Genomic DNA, 4088 nt, shown 5'->3' with positions numbered 1-4088 from the left:
CCCCCCCCCCCCATCGACGCTTCTGCATATGAGGGAGCTTTTGTAAGTGAAAGATCTGCTGCACACTCTTGATAGAATATCAGGAAATACGTCAATCTCAAAAGTCTATTGAAAGGGACCCAGTAGCGGATCTTTTGCATATTGATAATATGATTGCAATTCAACGATTTGGTGCATAGTTCTGGCAGCATTTGGACAATTTTCCATAAAGAAAGTTCGAGATCTGTCCTCATCTCGGATATTGCTTGGGGACAAATGATTTGTCTGCCCCCAACATTTCCGTATGGGTATAGGGGCGGGGCAAATGCCCCTTTGCCCCCCCCCCCCCCCCCAGATTATATTCGACGCCCCTGATCATCCCTGGGTATGCCCATAGATGTATCCTGACCGAGTCATCGGAGTCATCATCGTTTCAGGAATGATTCAGGAAATGGAGGGGGGGGGGGTTCAATTATGGCGGTATAGTTTTTGTTATTGTTGTTTGTTTTCGTACATAATTTGCAGATGGTCCCGAGTTGCTCGCGTCATAGCATGTTTAAATGTAGGCCTATACTATTTGACGTTGTCAACATCTAGACCATACCTTATGTCGATATTACTTTCTTCGCGAGCGGGCGAAGCTAGCGAGCGCTTGAGAAAATTATGTATACACTTTCCAACAAGATAGAATACTGTTCAAATCTGTTACCTGTCTGAAGGCGGGCGTATGATCGTCATGCAATATGCCAAAATTGATACAATCACATTTCTGCTTCCCCCATTTTTTCCCCTCAAATTTCAGGGGGGATGATTGTACAGGCCATCCTCCCCCCCCCCCCCTTCCATTTCAGGGGGGGGGGGGGATTCATCCCCCATCCCCCCCCCCCCCCCGGATTTTTTAAGGATGATTATACGGGAAGATCGTGTATTCATTATGGTAATTTCTTTTCGCCATCCTGCTTGATGATAAATAAAGTATTAGCGGTATGGAAAGACGTGGAGATGCGCGAATAGAAATTGCACAAACATTGATGAGATAAAAAATCAAAATCACTCGAATAGACATTCTCATCTTATGGGATTCTGGCGTGGGGAAATGCTTCTAAAAACCTTATCGATTCGGTATTTATTGTGCAAAAACGCGCTGTTAATTGTTAATCACACTGGATATCTATCCCACACGAATGAACTTTTTGTGAGTAACAAAATTTTGAAAATTCCCGAGTTATTTTATTACAACGTTGGCCTGTTTATGTTTCAATTCTCAACTGGCCAATTACCAGATTATTTTCCCAAATGTTTACAAGTATTTACAGTTCATGATTATCCAACCCGTCAACGTTACGCATATCACCTTCCACGTACCCGAACAATTTTCGCGAAAAAAACCGTTATGTTCACTGGGCCCAGGTATCATAAATGAGTGTTGGAACGAACTCCCTACGGAACTTATAAGTTGTACCACTGTAACCTCATTCAAACGAAAATTGAAGCAATATCTTCTTAGCAGCTACGGCATGCATATATAGTGTATAGTACTTGTTGCTCTTATTTTACCCCTTACTATTTTACCCTTACTATTTTTGATCAGTCTGCCTGTTGCGCTCTTCAAGAATTGTTCCACTCGATTATCGAAATTCTCGCGCGTGACAGCTGTCGGTTACCATGGTCACACGGCCTGCATGGTTTTAGGATCCATGCTGGAATGTTACTCCTGAGCTCTATTGCCCTTGTATGTATTGTTTACATTCACGACAAATCTCATTATTATCCTACCTTCTACTTTTATGCCATATTGTGACGCCATTATCTATACTTCACACCCCTTGAATCTCTGCAACCCAAGTCGTTGTTCTCCCAATGTCCTTACTTGTAGTAGGTTATAATATTGCTGCAACATGTGACCTTTCTGTATTCTATTTAGTAACACTTATTTGATCGGATTTTGTTTTGTTTTGTTTTGTTTTGTTTGTTTTAATCGGTTCTCCCAGTTATAGTATGGTCTTAAACATCTGCATTTTAAACTTCCCCTAATCTGATTTATCACGGGACCTGCGGCTGTACAAGCTAATGCCTCTACGCAGGCCCCATCATATTTTTTCGCATCATGACCACAGTTCAATTCGCATGTATACAGATCTTGTGTTTATACCAAATCAAACTTTTGTACATTCCGATGAAGTCTCATCTAATTTATATTTTGTATAATTTTCGTATTTATATATTTTATTGTGATATATGTGAGAAATATGAAAATAACTTGAAATGAAATGAAAATGTTTTATTTATGTTCATGATGAAAATAACTGTACTTTGTTGATGAATATTTGATATTTTATTCCCAAGAAACATATTCTGTTGATGACATAATAATTGTATTTTGTGTAAGGAATGTTAAAAGTGTATAAGATTTTGAGATTGAGTTATAGTAGGAGTTATATTTAGTGAAGAGTAATTCATGTTTTCTGGAATGGCATTTTTATCTTTTTATCATTTTTTTTTTTGCATTTTTTAGGGTGTTTGATTACATAGAGACAGAAAATATCCATAGGCACCTATATTATTTGTTTCAAATATGTGTATATAATAACATTTTTGAAGAAAAAAAATGGTTATTTATTATTAAGAGGATAAATTCAGTAATTGGGTTGTTAGTATAGGTTTGAATAGTACATGTTTTGTAGTATGATTAATAGTAATGATGATAGTAATGTATATATAATATGCTATGTGTATATGTAGTATGTAAGTTTGTATGATTGTATGAAGTAATACATTTTTCTTCGTTTATATGTCACTAGTGAAAATCAAATTTCTGTCTCAACGAATGAACAGACAATAATACTCACATCATATCATAATGTCATGTCCGGACTCTAATCTGACATCGGTCCTATTAGGCCTTTACAGAATTCGTGTACTTGAAGATTCCATCAGTTTTATTTGTCGGAATTAACCGGAAATTTTATAAAATCGCGGCCAAGTTCCTGAAGGTACCACACAACTTTCATACTGACGCAAATAGCCGTGAGACTCACCCGCAATTCACCAAATTTTAACTGTCTCTGATGAAAGAATCGCCTCACGCTGAACCCCCAAAACAGGAGTATAGGCCTAAAACAAGAAACTAATGTTCCAAAAATCCCTGATAATCCGAACTTTCAGTATGCCCAAGCCCACTACTTATTTTCCCCAAGTCAGGCACAACCTCTCTACGCACGTGTTGAAATTTTTGCTGCACCATATAGTGCATCATTTGAAATGTAAAATATTGTCAATGCTCCCTCCAGTCTGCAAGGCCAAGGGGGAGGGGGAAGACGCTCCCATTCCTCATCATTCCCGACCCCCTCTACCACCATCGCTATTGATTGATCGGGTTTAAAGGGGCCCTGAAATCCAAATGTATGTTGATTTGTGTTTATTTATGATACCCTCAACATCACTTTTGCGGTGAAACGAATATCTAGAAACATTCCATATATTTTTAACGATTTTTTTTCTTCTATTTTTCTTCAGATTACTTGGGAACGCCCACAAAAAATCCTTCCAAACTAATATTCTTGAGATTACCTCATCTGTCAATCATTGCTAAAGTACTGAAATAAAAGACATTGGAATGCACCTTCCCCTCGACTCAGTTGTATGTTCCCTCGCCATGTCTTTTGTTAGTCACCAGACAGAAACATCATCATCATCATCATCCTTATCCTCCTCCTTCTTCTTCTTCCTCCTCCTCTTCTTCTTCTTCTTCTTCTTCTTCTTCTTCTTCTTCTTCTTCTTCTTCTTCTTCTTCTTCTTCTTCTTCTTCTTCTTCTTCTTCTTCTTCTTCTTCTTCTTCTTCTTCTTCTTCTTTTGATAACGCACAGGCCATAATCCATCATGTGATGGGCCCCACAGAACTCAAGAGTTTTGTGACGGGGCCTGGGGGGATCAACCTCCTTCATTTTGATGCACTCTTCAAAACAAACCTGGTTTCCGAATGATGACATAATACAGACTGGTACCCTTTCACCTAGAATATTCCGGGCCCGACAAAACAGATACGTATTACCAACCCCTACTGTCTGCGTTATTTCAATCTTGTCCTCTTGTTCTTTTACAACATTTCA

The sequence above is a fragment of the Diadema setosum genome, chromosome 11, assembly GCF_964275005.1.
Source record: "Diadema setosum chromosome 11, eeDiaSeto1, whole genome shotgun sequence".
In the NCBI taxonomy this organism is placed as follows: Eukaryota; Metazoa; Echinodermata; class Echinoidea; order Diadematoida; family Diadematidae; genus Diadema; species Diadema setosum.
This window is presented reverse-complemented; position numbering follows the sequence as displayed.